Genomic DNA, 16,811 nt, shown 5'->3' with positions numbered 1-16,811 from the left:
AAATCCACTGTAACCAACGTGCAGCCTATAGTTTTTGTGTTTAAGAAGACTGACACCACTCTAATGCACTAAATTTGAGGCTACAGCTATAGGCGGCAATTACCTTAGATTAGCATACAAAATAACATCCATGCATGTTTCACCTCATAATCCAGTTTGGGTTGGTTAAGACGGTGCACTGCTTGGATGATTTAATCTGAGCAGAACATCCCCATGTTCAAGCCTCTTAAGTCATTTTTATAGACTCTGTGCCACTAATTATCTTGGTGTCTACAAAATCCAGTTTAATGAGCCAAATCGAGGTTATGGCAAGATTATATGAGATTTTCAAACTCTATAACCATGTCTGAGTTTTCTTCTTATGAGCATATTAGTTAATAACGTGAGTATCTGTTCATTAGATGTTCTCAAATATCCGGGTCATAGGCCTTGCTTGAGTTGAAGACATTTCTCCTCTGTTCCAAGCAGTTTCTTCATTTCAAACATACTGGTGGAAGAATGTAGGTATTTAGTCCGTCTAAATATGTATTAGATTTGAGTTGTGATGAGGTGTGAAAAAGAGAGACAAAAAGAGGTCTGCTATTGTTGTTGGAGTGTTGGGGTTTACTTTCATTGTTCTGTGTTTGAGTGTTGATCCTTTTTTGGAAAAGAGCTCAGGACACCATTGTAGGTGGCTGATAGTTGATATCTCGAGTCTCCTCCTCTGTTGAGTGAAGATTTTTTCCAGGATAACAAAGATCATCTGTCTTCCCGGGGGATAACGTGAAACATACTCATCTTGAAAAGAAAGTCCTTTGTCCTTTAGCTGTAAGTCTACCTGTCCAACTACATCTGAGGGACATATTTATGCAAATATATAATATGAGGTGTTGGGGGCTGCAGACGATTTTTAAATCCCTTCCATAGATCATACATAAAAAGTGGACAAAGTCTTCTGGTTCCATCTTTGAAGTAATTCAGGAAGTAAGCATTTATTGAATATCCACCATGGGGCACAGGCTGCAAAAAGACCTTGAATGGACGTCTATGGGTAAATGAGTCTAATTCCTGAATTGATTAATAACATCAGTAAACATTGTCCTGAGTGGAGCTGATCAAATTTTGCCAGTTAATACTGAGACTCCTGTCTGCAGGTGCAGAGGAGCAGCTGTGTTTCTCTGAGGGCATCGAGGGGCCAGTTGATAACAGCCGAGAGGCAGACAGACAGATGGCAGACAGACAGATTGATTGAAGAAGTCAGACATACAGAGGAAAGAACAGACAAATACACAACAGTAGACTTGGACTTCATACTAATTTAACATTAACACATCTAAGCAACATTTCAATAGGCTTTGTTAGCAGTAACAGTAACATTACTTTGACTTAGGGAAGAAGAATTGTAAGCTGTGAAACATCAACTGAACCTTTTCTCACATCAGCACCTTGTTTTCAAAGTAATGGTCTGTGCAACTCCATCTCCTGATCACACCAATCTGCTTTTTTGGCCCCAACATCACCCATCTGTTTGCTATTGCTCTGCTATTGCTTACCTGTTTAGAGAGAACAGGTAAGTAGCAGATAAGTAGCTCAAAAGGTACTTTCCTGCATGCCACTCTTATTTTTACCGTTGACTCCAAAACCAAAGGAAGCCTTGACAACCATGAGCTCAGATGTGGTAATCTGTTACAGTGAAGTTTTCTAATTATATTTATTTATTTATTATTTTTTTTTATAAATGTTCAATGACTCCAAATGTGGCAAATATACACAAAGATGTGTATCTCTTCAAAACAAGTTTTGTATTGTGAAAAGCAGGTTAAGTAATATTTGCAATCTTTGTATAAGCAGGCGTCACAACTAAAGCTGCAGAAAACAGAAACGCAGACAGAGCAACTCTTCCCAGTTTTAGAAAGGTGCTTAAAGGTCACAGGCTGATTAAGAATCAGATCATACCAGCAGAGGCAGTTGCAGCTGAGAGGTGGACATGACACAAAGGTGCATACATTTTTAAATTCCATCTGATTTTCCAGCTGAGGTTTTTTTTTTTATTAATATTCAGCAGTTAGACCTGCCAATGCACTGTCCATCATCGGATCGAGAGTAACACAGCAAAAAAGTCCAAGAATAAAACTATTTTTCATTTCCTGCATGCAGGATCAAATGTGTTAGATCTGCCGCTGACTTTTTCAGACAAACTGCACCAAACCATGCCAGACATGGCAGACATCATATCACTTCCCTGCTAAACTTCGATATCTACCTCGAGCACCAAGCGTCAGCCCTGGCCACCATTAGGTGTTAAAGCGACGGGTACATGCAAGTGCAGCATGATGAAAATTTTCTTTGCACAAAGGGTTTCAGATATGAATTAGGAGCTTACTTATCTCCACACCACAGGTACTCCATATGTCACAGCACATCAGCAATATCCAGCAGCTTAGAACATTGTGGAGGTTTCCGACGATTTTTTTATTTTTTTCACACTGTTACTGCCTTCATTTTGCTGCAACAAATTAATTTCCCCATCAGGGATTAATAAAGTCTTATCTTATCTTAACCTTGACTCCATACCATCCATACTGAATTAAAGGTCCTGCATGTAACAGATATGAGATTTTATTGACAGAAATTGAATATAATACACATAAGAATGTATGTGTCAATGAATAATCGCTTGAAAATAAAAACTGCTTGGTTTTCATAACTGGAATGTTATTAGTCTGGTTCACACCTAAAATCAGAATGTGTGTTGTTGATGATGTGATGATAAAAAACATCCAAATAAGCAAATGCACACAGCTTAGAGTGTTAGAAAACAAGCAGGACCTTCTTCAAATCTTAAATCCGTGTGACAGACACCCTGAAATCCATCCTAATATTGTGAACTGGTAAGGTTTATGATGCCCACGTACAGTGAAGACAGTAAAGTCAGTAAAATGACTGAGCACCAGCTCATCATCACAAGATTCTCTCTCTACATTCTTCCAATGATGTTGATTTCCCAGGTCCTTGTAAGTAATTTGCTCAATCATGTTATACTTAATGATGTAAACAGAGACGGTGCATCAAAATGTATCTTCAAATTATTATTGTTTCTACAGCAGCCCCAATAGACAAATCAGCCAAAGCGTGGGTGCTTACTACTCAAAGGAGGACAAACTGCATCCTTTCTGGTATGCAAAGGTCTTAATGACACACTTGGGTAAATAAGAGCTGAGAAAAGGAGTCCCAAATCTGATGCAATCTCACCTGTAGGTGCCACTAATTCTTATACTCTGGACTTTAACTTAATGTAGGGATAACTCAAAACTTTTTCTTTTCTGATACTGATACCAACATCACACATTTTTACACATTTTAAACTACCAACCTTAAATAAAGAGGTAATAAAGAAAATAAACAGTCCACATGCACAATACAATTGTTACATAACTTACTATTGTATGCTTTTTTGTTACTGACAAACATCAGACCAGCTTGGGTTGACAACACATTGCATGACACAAACTTCTAATCTAAATCAAATGTAATGAAACTGAAATATGGTGATGATAATATTGACAGTTCAACAAAGGACAATATGAACGCTCAGTCACATTCCACCCAAGTCAAGAGTCAATCACTTAGCAGATGGCACACATTTTGAATGCAGACAACGGGTTCAGGCTGCGCAGCAATCTGTGTATGAGAGGATGAGTAATACCAAACATGACTCACAAAAATAGAGTGCTTGGCGACATCAGCCTTTCTAAACGACTCATTGGTGAAAGAGTGTGTTCAGCAGCAGCATAGCAGAGAGTGATCTGCATTTCAAAGCATTACAAAGATGACGCTCATGCCTGCTGGGTGACGTGGCTTGTGAACAACGGCTATACATCCTCATATGTATGTTTTTGTTAAAAATGTCTTACTTTTTGTCCACACAACTCTGATTTTATTAAAACAATACCATTACCTGCCACTACCAGAGGTGATTGCAACATTGACAATGAACTGTATCTAGCAGCCATGGTGTAGCCTAAATCTGTGTTTTTGCATACATGCACAGGAGACGAGCTAATATTTGAGCAATCTGCTTCAAGTCAAGTGGGCGTGCCCAGTGTACAGTATGTGAATAATCATGTGATATTTGTCTTGACATTCAAGACGGATGCAAACAGGTTGGAGTATGACTGAAAACACAAAGAAGACCCATAAAAACATAAAAGAGCTTAACACTTCTTGCCTCTGCAGTGCCACTGTATACACACAAATGCTCCCTCAGACATTTATGCTAGTCTTGCTAGACAGAGCCTGTTTTCAGATGAAAGATGTGGCATACAAATAATATCATATTGTTTCTATTCACAAAGACCAAACAAAGGAAGAATAATAACATCAGCAACAACAAAAACCACCAAAGGTTACGTACTATAGCTTTAAAGCACATCGCTATGAATGGACGAATAGAAATCAGATGGACAGAGAGGGAAAGGAAAGGGGAAGTAGAGTAGAGTGAAGAAGACAGGAAGGAGAAGACAAATGAATAAAGAGGAAGAATTGCAATTGCAAAAGGAAGAGGAATAAGAGAGAAATGTAGAAGAAGAGAAAAAGGAATTTAATGAAAAGGGAAGATGGACAAAATGTGCAGTCACACAGGTTTGGAGTGAAAAAGAGGTGCGAGGACAAGCAAGGGAGGAAAGGATCTGTTGCCCTTGGAAGTAATTGTATACTAAATAACGTTGTTTGTTGCTAAAATGTTGAGGAAACACAGTCGCACATTTGGGTACAATTCTGTAATCGAGCAAAGTCTACAGGTCAGGTTCTTTTAATAAGAGTGACAACAGAAGAGTATCCAGGAGTCCAGGAAACACTTCATATTGTCAACTCCTTGTCCAACAGCTTTAAACTTGGTCTATTCACTACATGAGTCACTCACACTCTCTTTGAGCAGCCTTGAGGCAAAACAATTAGGTTTACCTAACGCTTGGCTTGTAACAATTACACCATCAAACATTGAGCGATTTATGATTCACTGAGACAACTTCAGCTCAAAACAAAGTCTCCAGAAGAGGATTAAGTAAACAAATCAGTATCTGACTGATCCACTCAAGTAATGTAAAGTAGCCTGGACATTCTGTTATAAAGAGGAAACATTACAAAATAAATGGAGTTCATTTCATGGGAATCATGGCTGAAATAGTAAGATAGAACGTGAATGACATGGCCCTTTAAAACTTGTTATCATGTCTGCAAAGTGCTGGTGCAGTTATTTGAGAGTCCCGAGGCATGTGAGTGTAGAGCGAGGAAACAAATGTGTGTTGAAGAGACAGATCTTACAGAGATTTGTCTCCTGTAGGGGATCAGAAGAGTCAGTTGCTTTAATGAGAAAAGTGCTTGTTCCAAATGAGGGTATAGAGTGGAGATAGGAAACTTACATAACTTTTTTTTTCATGATTTCACTCCACACAGCATTTTCATTTGGACTATTTCTTGGAGTTTGTGTGTTTTCTTTAAAGAAATGCTCTTCCTATGATCAGATGTACTGAATGTGTCAAGAGCAATAAAGGTGACAGAAACAAGATAATCTATCCATGACATGGCCTCACTTATGTGCACTTAGAATGTATGTGATAAACACAAGAATGTCAAGTACATTTTTCTTAAAGAGGGTTTCTGTCATATTAAGAAGTTCTTATCACACAGATTAACTGCATGTTCAAGTGTTAATTGATACTGTTTGTTTTTATGATATGACTGACAGCTGAGATTCATGAACATTTGGTTGGTATGCTTGATACCATGGCTCTACTTCCACTTCACTAATTTAACATTGTTGATATACATATTTATATTAGATTTTTGTTTCTACATCCAGGAAACTTGGAGCTGTGTGATACAGGAACAGCAGCTGTCGTGATTGAACATGCTGACACATAGTGGTGCAGCGCTTTAGGAAGCGCTTGATTCACTTAGCATTTCAATGGCGAAGAAGGCGCATTTTTAATATTGAGCAATCGCATTCATATAGTTGTGAGAAGACAAAATAGTTTGTGCAGCTCCACAGAGCTTAGAGGTTTATTTTTTAGCAATAGAATCCACTTTCTTTGGTACACGTTCTAGGTGTCTTAAGCCTTATTCCGAATGTACGCAAATCTTTCACACTGCTATTCAGAAAAAAACATGTGGAGCTGATTGGCTTAATCAACATTGTGTGATCTCATTTGACAACAAACATTCATTTGATGTATATTTAAAAGTTATGTGCTACAGTATTTGTTTATCTGTTGCACATCATATTGTCGCCACAATATTCAATAATGATATCACACATCACTTGTTTTCTTTATATAATACAGCCCGACTCAAAAGCCTGACAGTATGTTGCAACAGTTTTGCCCGGAAAGATGAAGTGTAGATGGTTTGTGGATACTAATATACAATCAGTGGGATTAACCTACTGTACTTTACCTAAAGTAAAGTAAAGCAAAGGAAAGGAAAGGAAATCAACTTCCAGCTTACATATATTTTTAAAGATTTTCTCTGCTGTATTTTTTGATTACTGATGCCGCCAATTATTGCACAGAGCAAATCCCCAGTTTGAAACAACCTCACTAAACACGTTTGCTGTAAAATGCATCCCTGTGCTGCAACCTTTTTTTTTCCTTAGATAGCAGCTGCAAGACACACACATGCCCGCATGGGCACACAAACACACAAACAGACACAATCCTGCATCCATTCCCACATATGGGTTTTGGCCAGTAATTATATCTCTGGAGTCATTCAGTCATTCTGCAGGTAATTCATCAAAATAAGTTATTGAGATTCATGACACCCCAGCTGTACACCTGCCCTATATGACAGCAGTCTCCCTGAGGGACACACACATGCATGTGTACACACACGCACACACGCACACACATACAATAAGAGAGTTGGAAAAGCTTGGGGGTGGAGAGGACATTCACCATAACCTATGTCATGTGAATTTTTCATTTTCCTATTTTTCATTAACGCTTATGTGAAATAAAAAGATTAAAAAAAAATGACTGGCTAATAACCACCTACCATAAAACATTTCAGTCATAACTATTTATGTGCTTGTTAATTTGAGTGTGGGCTCAATGAAGCTCATGTAGCCATGACATACTATATAATTTCAAGCATTTTTTAATTGAATAAAGCATTTTCTGGATGAGTCACAGCTTCTTTGCCGAACATGCAGTCATACTGTGAGTATGATTACATGTTCAAGGAGCCTTCATTTTAATCACACTGTGCTCTGTAATTCAAATGTGTGAAAAGCTCCAGAGGTGCCATTAGAATTGTTTTGCTTTCCCACCATTGTGAGGGACTTTTATAGTCACGGCAGAAAAAAAATAACAGGTCTCTGAAAATTCTCTTTCAGGCACCGTCTCAAAAATCCAGTTTCAACACTCTCGCTGCTAATTTGTGTCTGAAATCACCACATGCAATGTCTGCTAAGAGCAAACACTCTTAAAGCAGCAGAAATGTGTCAATATGCTTCAAACTGTAACATGCAGAAGTAAGGTGAAAAGCTATTAATCATACCAGCGGGAATGGTGCAGGTGACAGAATGAGGTTGTACATGTTCTGGCTGAGAATTATGGCCAAATGGAAGAAAATCAAACTACCAGCAAACCAATACAATCCATACAAAGACCACAGTGTGATTTCTATTTTGGTTGTAATTTCACGGGGGTTTATTTCTTGGTACCAGTGATTGGTAATATAAGTACTGTACAAAATATATAACATTTGTCTCATCATGTTCAAATATTTGCATGCAGGAATGTTGCATATTATATCTTTTTTGTACCTTATTCACGCAATAATTACAGGTTTTGGGAAATCACAGGACTGTTTGGGTGAGAGGTTGCTCCAATTGGCTGTTCTCCTGATGAGATTCCTAGTCCAGCATTGCCAACAACTGCCTATGCTGCAAAGAAACCTAAAAATCCTCTAGAGGAGAGTCATGCAATAAATGCAATAAAACATGTGTCGATAGCAAGGTTTCCATTCAAAGGCGTCGCAAATTTTAAAAGAAACTTCGTCAGTGTGTTCAGCAAAAGCGGAACTTGAAAAGTGGGAATGGGAGGGATGTTTAGGTCACATCATTTCTAGAGATTCTCTTTTATTCATTGTGTTTTCATAGGGATTTCAGGGATTTCAGGGATGATGGATTGCAGTAATTTGTCCCATATTATGTAACATGTCTCTCCATGCTCAGGACAGAGACCAGCAATTCTGTATTTTATCACAGATGCAACGTAGCAGTCAGCTGTTCTAGTAACCCTGCCTACTAAAGCTTTAATAAAATGCATCCATTCCATCCTTGTATCATCAGCAAATCCTTTTACTTTCAAATATTTTAGCTTCTCCAGAAAATGTTATCTTACCTATTATAGATGCTCCTCAATGTATATTTATTTATTGCATAGACTGAAGAACCTATAAATTCCTGCTCCTTCTTAAAAAATCCATTAAAATTCTGCAGCTGATAAATATTGACTAAATAATTTGCAACAGCATTAAACACTGGATAACTTGAATGTGAAGTTTAATGCATTCATGAGCCACCTTTGTTTCCAGAATAAACGAGACCTAAAGAGATACCAATTACTGAAGTATGGAGACAGATAATTCCTTAATCTCCCCTCTTTGCGTTCATCAGAAGCAGCTTTCCTTGCACTGCATTCTCTGCTAATGCACCATCCACAATAATGTCCCACAAGGGACGTTGGTTTCATTTCCCTGCACTCCACCGTGCTGCTGACGCCATCAGCTCATTGTTGTTCTAACTGATGACAACAAAGCCAGAAATGTGTCTTTGTTTCGCTTGTCTTACATGAAAGTATTTTCTCACGTGAGATATATATTTGTCAGGCAACCTCTTTTGGTTTTGGTTTTCAACACGTGTGCACAGTTGGAGAACGAGAAGTAGCATATTTACAGAAAAGCATATTGCCAGAGGATACAGTACCTTTTAGCGTGTTTAGATTAAATTAAATCTTGATTTGAGAGCCGAGCTGTCAACTCAGTTTCTATCAGGAACTGGTGATGCTTGGATGTGAGCTGACTGCTTCCAACTTTGAAGCTAGTTAGATTTATCAAACAACAGTACCCCAATCCTTTCATCTGTAGGAGTCATGTTTAATTTATTTTGGCCAAAGAAGAAATCTATCAACTTAAATCGAAATGTGTAGGCTGTGCTTAGATTTAAGATATTGAATGGGGGCTGTTGTTCAGTGACTGCAAACACTTTTCTCCTCTGTATGAGGCCTTGGTCTCATTAAGATTTTCTTGTGGGTTTAAACAGACGCAGAGCAGCAGTGGAGTTTCATAAAATGTTCAAATATCATGAATTATTAAAGTTCAGGGGTGGAAAATGTGATGTAGGTAGGAGCTAAACCTCCCTCAGACATCATTCAGACACAGTGTGTGGAAAGCATTTGCACAGCACGTCATATAAGAAATAGAAATTATAAAACCATACAGCTAATGACTTGGAAATAAACGGCATATTGCTTTTGTTGTACCATAACACACTGTACCTTCAAACAAAGTGGAAACAGGAGCTTAAACCAACGATGAGTCAAAATGAGAGGCAGGTTTAAGAGGACATTGCTTTTCACCACAAATATGAATAAATAAACATAAATATTGCTCCCATAATCATAACACTGCCTAATTCCCCACACCTTAACTGACATTGTGAATATTACTTTACATATACACATATATATACACATATGCCATAAAAGCATTAAATTAGTTCAAATAAGCCGGTCATCCAGCTGGCCCAGTCACACCCATGGTGCTTGTTTCGTGTTCGTGTGGGTAGAAAGAACGTTCCTTATGTTGTCTGTTGTTGTCTGATGGACTATGTTGTTGTCTGTCTAGGTCTGTCTACATTAGGTGTCCTGTAACTAAGTGCCTTGCGATTGCGATTGTGCTGCAAACCCAACTGCCGCACAGGGATAATAAAGTTATCTACTACTACTGCTCTATGTAGTCTCTACTTTAAATCAGACACCCTCTGTTTTTTTAAACTTGTAAACTTTCTAATAAAACTACATAACTTTTGACAATATGTGCTTTCATCTTAATCAGTCTGTTGGCCTCCAACGTTCATGAAGCAGTGACTGTATTGTAATAACTAACATCAAGGTGCTTCACATTGACGGATTGCTTTCATTTCTCCTATTGAAATCAAAGCCGACTGGTGGAAAGAGAATGAAAGCTATCTTTCTTTTAAGGACTATTTCACCACCCACCTGTGAATTGCTCCATAAAATGGAACAAATCAATGTTCTTTTCCATCAATTCATTCGGTAACTTCTTTGATTAAAGTTTGAGGGTTACTGCTAATGAATTCTTCCTGATGAAGAGTAGTCTGTTGGCTTGTGCTACTTTCTATGGTTTCTGCATTCACGTGGCTATTATCAGGACTGTGCAATTTTGGGAATTGCACATTTTCTTTGTTCTAGATTTGAAGCAACATTGAGCATCATCACATGAAATGACTAGAAAATATGAACTACTCTAATGCAAAAAAGACATCAAAGACTTTCATTATATAATTTTGTTAAATTGGAATTGAAGAGGGAATAAAAAATGTAATGCATCTATTGCAGACATTTATATTTTGTTGATTTTCATGATATGCAAAAGCTCACAAGGTAGCTGGATGCACATTTTTTTCACGTTACAAGTATGTTTATTTTTTTTATCTATTTAACTGTCATTAGTGTCATTGCACATTAATGAACACAGACGTGTAAACATGCCAGATTTAAGCCAGTGAGTTAAGCCGCTCTGCTGTCTCCATGAGATAAAGCAAACAAACAGATATTGGGAATAGCAGCATGGAATGTATTCCAATTAATATGGACAAACAAATGACAGAATGTGCAATGCAGCAAGGCAAACCAGGAAACAGGGAACACATGTTCCAAAATGTTCATGTGACTGGTGAAAAAGTCCTTGTGCTTAAGTGCTCTTTTTATTGCACAAAGATTTGTAAACGCTAACCCTAATTCCACTTCCTGGTCTTACTGGAATGTGTCCACATATACCCATGTACCCAACTATGGCAGTTAGGCAATAAAAACAAATAGACAATCTAAGGCTTAAAAACTGCAGGAAACAAGCTTATAACTGAAGACGTGTACATGCGCCATAATGTTTACTTGTTGTTAAAATCCATAGGAATGTCCTTGATTTCAGTATTATTCATAAATTCAATTAGTAAACAACAAGTTGCCTGAAAGTCCCAGTATATCCCATTGCTGCTGAGCAGAAAATAAACTAAAGTGAAGACCTCCAGTCAGAATGGTCTCGTGACCAATATTCCTCTCCTCTGCTGTTGTTGTTGTTTTTAAAAGCTTAGCATATCAATTTTTTGAAACCTGTCATAAAGGTCATATACTCTACCAAAGCTCAATAAAATATTATCTACAGCATGGTGCTGCCTCCATCACTCAGTGCCCATGTAAGCCCTTTGTTTTTGTAAGCTTACAACTGTCTGCTGTTGTTGCTTGAAACAACAATTGTTATGAACAAGCCTTCCAAAGAAATCAATGTGTTCAATGGTGAAGAATGGCAATATAATGGCTGGCAGAACTGCCCTGTAATATTGCCACAATATTGCTTTTCCATCATAATTGCAGCCCCAATTTCTTCGATTTTCCACTTCACTTTCTCTCTCTCTTGGACCTCTTTCCCCCACAAACACCTACACCCCCCACCCTAACACCCCCTCTTCACCTCTCAGACTGAAAGTACAGTAATTGCCGCTTGTTGATTTGAACACGACACCTTATCATCGTCAACACATCTTTGGGTTTGCTTCAGGAGATGAAGTGGGCACTCAAAAGTTCTTCTCATTACTCCCACCTAACCCTGATAGTTAAGCACCAAAAACACAACAAATCACTCACAGATTCTACAACCAAACTATGAGTTACAACATGTCCAAATGAAATATTCAAATCAAAATTTGTTCCAATTATTAGATAAGAGACAAAATTCACTGGCTTAAACTTTTGCATGATTTGGAAGACATGGGCTCAAAATCAAACCCCTTTATTCAAACGTGTAAGAAACATTGATTCAACTCAGAGTTAAGAAGGCTACCACAACCCTGTAAATTTATACTCAAATTCCTAATTAACACTATCCAGAGGAATAGGAAATGATAATTTTATCTGGAATCTAAAGGTCATTCATTCTACTGCTACAAATGTTAATAAATGCATGTTTGATTTTGCACTGCATGTAAATGTGTCAGACAGAACGTACTGACTGTAACAGGAGGAGATAATGGATAACTTTAATTCTGTTCTATAATATGTTCCACGACAATTCTACTATTAATGTCTATCAATATGAAAAATAGCAGCTTTCCTTTCACTGAGCATTAGGAAACTTTGGAAATCCATTACGTGTTAAAGTGTGTGTGCATGTGTCTGCAACAGGGAAGAACCACATTTTCGTTGGAGGTGACAGAAACAAGGGGAAGAGAGAAGTGTTGTTTCCATGGTAACCAGTGATGAAGGGGCATGGTTTGCCCTTGTTTTTCCAGGTGAGAACATACACATTTCAGTCGCTACAGGTAAACATGTTTGTCCTCGCCAGAGTCACGATCACAAGGTAAGAGAGCCGGGGGTCAGTCAGTTTTTCCTCATAGACAATGGGTCATCACGCGTAATCTCCACAGCAGTTCCTAACTACCACAAAACTACCACAAGCAACACTACTAGACTGAGATCTTTTTGAATCTTGATGTATATCGGGAACGAACAGAGAAATACGAAAAACACTGATGTGAAGAATCCATCAATGGTATGCACATGCACTCTCTCTCAAGAACTGTTTCAATAAAATGCATACAAATAAAAAATTAAAGGACGTTGTAGAAGTAGTCTGAACTCCTCAGACAGATTGTTCTTAAGAAATAACTCCACAGAACTTAATTAGAAATAATATGAAATCAGACAATTTCCCCTTTACCATCTGCATGGCTGTCTGGTTGCTAGGCGACAGCTAGTCTGCAGGTCGTATATCAGCCCTCATAAAAAAAAAGAAAGAAAAAAAGCATGTAAATTGCAAACGTACTAGCTGTGCAGCCATGAAATGACGTGGCACAGATGGTGGTCACACATTAAAAAGATTCTCCACGTGGGATGTAGTCGTGAGAGACCTCGAGACCTCACAATCGCAAACACCAAACACAAGCTGTTAACAAATTGTGTTACGATATATGTGCACATATGTGTGCTACAAAAACAAAGAAAAGAACTACGGTGACCATAGGAGAGTGGATGAGAGGTGACATGGGCAGCATTGGTTTTTAGTTCTACATCCATTGATGGGATGTATTGAAAAGGTCAAATAATGTGTCAAGTACTTTCTGCCCTTTCTGGCTGATTCCTCACAATGTTATCTATTTATTTAAAATACTTCCTTATTTGATTTTCAAACTACGGGAGTTTTGCACAGTGAGCTGACAAAATAAAACTGATTTGAACATTAGAGTACTTGTCTAGAAACATGTGACCATGTGTTTTTTTATTTAGAAACAGATGGCAGAAAAGCAGGTGCCATGTTTAGTATTATGGGTTAGAGTTTGAAATTAAAATGACACAGTTGGATGAGCATTTGTTCACATAGCTAATCGCTAGTCAAAGGTGTCAAAGTGAACAAGAATTTCCTGAACATTGTTAAAAACAGGAAGGTGAAAGAAGATGATAAAATGATCTACCTATAAATTCCAGGAACGTCTGTCTTTTATTTGCATATCTCTCGAACTGATGGTCCGATTTCAAAATTGACAGGTGTCTTGCTACGGGCACGAGTAAGTGCAGTGTCAACTTTGACGTTATTTGGATAAGTAATGCAGTAGATATTGTTAAATATATCGGTAAAAGAAGCTCACATTGGCTTTCGCCGCTCTACTGTATCTACTCCCCCTCTCACTCACACAGCACTGTGGGCTACCTGAGAGGATAAGTGGGCCCTTTGGCAGAATTGAATCCGCGGGTAAAGATGTGTGGGTGATTTTTTGTGTCTGATACGATACCGATATCACAAACTATATCTACCAATCCTGATATTAGTCTGATACAGTCATTTTAGACCATGTATGAACTAAGAAGCTGTTTGTGTTGAGTCATTTCAAAGACACAATTCTCCAATTGTGTATCAAATATTGTTCTCCCAAAAAGAAGAAATAAACAGATCAAACATGATTCAGCTAAAATGTTTTTGCTCATTTTTATTTACATTTTTACAGTCTGTGAACAGTGAAGCATGTGATATATAGGAGTTTGGGATTGTATCAGATTTTACTTTTTTATCCGTCTAATATCCTATCCAGTGATTTTTGACCAGTATCGGACTGATACGATACTGTCAGATACCAATTCCCATCCCTAGTTTCTATACTTAAATCTATTTCAATGTTACTTTTAATTATAAAAAACGAAGTACAATTCTTCTTATTATTATTATTATTATGAATAATAATAAAAATATTGATTGCTTTTATTTATTTTGTGCATTTCACATCCACATAGATGCCACTTTGTTGATGTTGCCCAAACTAGATTGTGTTGTCAATATGAATCAATAATGCTCCTAAGCCTATTGAAAATAGCTCAAACATTATCATGATGCACACACACATATTCATCTTGTAAAGCATCCTTGAAGAGGACACTCATAGACATAAACAGATGACAAATAAGTCTTAACCCTAAAATAAAGCCCTCAAGTCAAAATGACCTCACAAAGATAGGGTTAAATCACACTTTGTGATCACAGCCTACTAGAGACTTGTACACAAACAGAATCAGTGGTACTGAAACAGAATATGAGATAATAAAACTCAATCATTCTGACAACTTTGGTCAATACATCGGCTCACACTGGCAGAGCCTCATATCAAACTGTAGCATCCCATGTGGTCAGGTAAAGGTCAGCACACGCAATAAGGAAGAACATTTCTCCAACAAGCTCCTCATCTTTCTCTCCTGTCACCTCATTGGTTTCTCTCTCTACAAAGATAATCCTAGTCGTTGAAAGCTGCAATGACGTAAAGCTGACCACAACAACTCCACTTAAAAGTAGGGATGGGCATGAATATTCAATTATTCGTATCACTTGAGGCGATTATGTATGATTATGTTTAAAAGATAGAACCCTGAACAGAGACTGCATTGATGAAAAAAAAGCATTTTGTCATCCATTTATCCATCTTCTACAGCTTTGTCCTCCACATGAGGTTCGCGGGAGGCGTTGTGCCAATCTCAGCTGACATGGGGTGAAAGGTGCTGTACACCCTGGACAGGTCACCAGTCCATCACAGGGCCACATAGAGACAAACAACCATCCACTTTCACACTCACACCTACAGTCAATTTAGAGTGTCCAGTTTGATAATCCCCCTATAGCATGTTTTTGGACTGTGGGAGGAAACCGAAAACCCACACACACACACGGGAAAAACATGCAAACACCATGAAAGGCCCTTGTTTCGACTGGAGGCAAGAGTTCTAACTACTACACCAACCGTGTGGCCCCCTTTTGTCTTCAATGACTACCTAATTTGTGACGCATATATTACCACAAACAAGAAGTTAGTGTGTTTATTTTGAAATTCTCAAGGTTTATTGAAAGCATGTAGAAGCCTCTCCTCTCAACTAACAATCTGGACCCCGCAGAAGTGATACAATTTACCTGGGGCACTGAATGCATCTTATTCACTGCTCCTTTTAGCTCAAGGTGCTATGAACCCTGCATTATTCTAACTGGCTCTCATGCACTGGGGTTTGTTTTTGTTTGTTTTGTCTGTCAAGTTTAGCAGGAACAGTGACGTTTTTCTCCTCCCTCAGAAAGAGATGCTACATGTGTTTGTGTGTGTGTGCAGGTGGGGGTTTCTCACAAACATTCATCTAACACATTCATCACTTCATATGCACTGGTCCACAAAAATGAACTATGTTTGAAGTAATATTTGTAAATGTTGTAGAGCCTTTGCAAAGGTGACAAGTGACCGGTTACTTAACCCAATCCACAAAAAACTCAAACTCCAGTAGCCACAGCACTGCTCACACTGCTTGATAGACAGGTCACCGCTGGAGCCAAGAGATGTTACAGAGCAACTGACTGTCGTTTAAGTCGGAAATATATCATTTAAAACTTCATCTCACTGCTGGAGGAGAACATAAACTGTCCAATCAGCCTCAATGAGGGAATCAAAGTGAGTGAAAAGGGGGGACTGGCGCCTTTGAGGTTCAGGGTCAAGCCTCTGTCAGCTGTCAAGTGTTAATAACAGGGGCAAAGAATGAATCATTACTTTTACATTACTATGTTCCTTTAGACGTGGTCATCCATTGTTATGGTCTTTCAGAGAGCCTTTGCAAAGGTGACAAGTGACCGGTTACTTACCGTTACAGATGGTGCCAGTGATCTGTGTTTGGAGAAAATTCTAGAAGACTGTGATGATGATGCAGTTTAATATATTATATTGTATTTGCAGACCAAAGTAGTATTTTTTTCTTCAGCCACAAACGAGCAAAGCTAAAGCTACCTTACAGCTGGATTTATAGTGAACTAGAAAACTTTGTTTACTTACTTTGTTTGGTTGTGTATGATTTGACACTAACAATAAAGCTATTAATGATTTTGATGAAATCAAATTTAAAATTCCAAAGAAATTATCTACATCCAGTTATTCATAAGCTAGATTGTTTTACTATGAAAAAAGTAAAATATGTTCCTTTTGGACTTTTGATTAGAACCTGAGTTTTTTTATCACTCTC

The 16,811-nt window shown here is 38.0% G+C and overlaps 1 protein-coding gene across 1 annotated transcript in view; it reads right to left on the bottom strand.

Annotated features, from left to right (window-relative positions):
• Window positions 1-16,811, bottom strand: part of LOC131456570 (proton myo-inositol cotransporter-like) — a 59,889-nt gene that overhangs the window by 29,893 nt on the left and 13,185 nt on the right. The gene's annotated exons all lie outside the window — the stretch shown is intronic.

This window comes from Solea solea, chromosome 3 (genome assembly GCF_958295425.1).
Source record: "Solea solea chromosome 3, fSolSol10.1, whole genome shotgun sequence".
NCBI classification, from domain to species: Eukaryota; Metazoa; Chordata; class Actinopteri; order Pleuronectiformes; family Soleidae; genus Solea; species Solea solea.
The sequence above is the reverse complement of the archived record's forward strand: the minus strand, read 5'-3'. Positions and strand labels throughout refer to the sequence as shown.